Source organism: Solanum dulcamara, chromosome 7 (genome assembly GCF_947179165.1).
Source record: "Solanum dulcamara chromosome 7, daSolDulc1.2, whole genome shotgun sequence".
NCBI classification, from domain to species: Eukaryota; Viridiplantae; Streptophyta; class Magnoliopsida; order Solanales; family Solanaceae; genus Solanum; species Solanum dulcamara.
The window spans coordinates 13,792,466-13,793,575 of record NC_077243.1 but is presented as its reverse complement, the minus strand read 5'-3'; positions in this window follow the sequence as shown (position 1 = coordinate 13,793,575).

Genomic DNA, 1,110 nt, shown 5'->3' with positions numbered 1-1,110 from the left:
AAGATTATGTAAATCTTTTATTTAAGTTTGTATTATCTTTGTTATTTCTCATCTGGGTGTTCAATATTCGATTTGAGATCTCTAAATTTTAAATTTGATAATTCATAGTTAAAAGTAGATAATCATATATTAAATTTTTAAATTTTAATTTGGTATTCGATAAATCAAATTTTGGTTTGATACGGTATTCGATAATGTCGTATTGAAGTTGTAGCCAATTGTATTATAGAGTTAATACTATTGCTCCAATTATTTCTATTTTTATATCTTGAGACACAATATAACAGAAGGTCAACAGGTAAAAAGACATTAAGAAAAGTAAATTGACACATCTAAAAGACATATGTATTTGGGTTGTTTATGTTTAATCTTCAACTTTTTCTTTTGACTTATACTAATGAGTAATGGAGATGTTGATATATGGCCTTCATTAAGTAAGTAATTTGATATTCGGGAAATATCGAATATCAAATGGTATTAATATATCATATCAAATCAAATCTGAGTACCGTAATTTTAAAATTTTATAATTTTAAAATTTCACTCTCGAATACCATATTAAGTATCAAATTATCGAATACCAAATTATATAAAAAAAATTGATTCATTTCGTTAATTCGATTTTCGATATTTTGATGTTCATCTCTAGTCAATTGGACCAAGAAGATAATACTAATATTCAATTATTCAACACTAGCATTAGTAGAGGGATTTTTTTACAATTGTACACATATAATTGATTAAGTATCTATCTATCTATCTCTCTATATAGAGAGAGAGAGAATGTGATATAGAAAAATAGAGTAAAAGAATTGAAATAATAAATTATCAAAGATAAGTAAAAATATGGTGACAGAGATATAGAATGGATTTATGATTTAAAGCTTATACAAATAAATTTTATCATATATATATTTGATAGATTTCTTGATAGATATACAAAATTCAGATAAAAATATTAGATTATGCTGAAGTCGTACTTCTTATGCTATATACGCTTTTAGAGAGAGTGAGATATTGTTAATTAGAACTCCTACCATTGTATAATATTTTTCTACAATAATAATGTATTACGAAGAAGTTTAAGTTAAGGACAATAATTGAAAACAT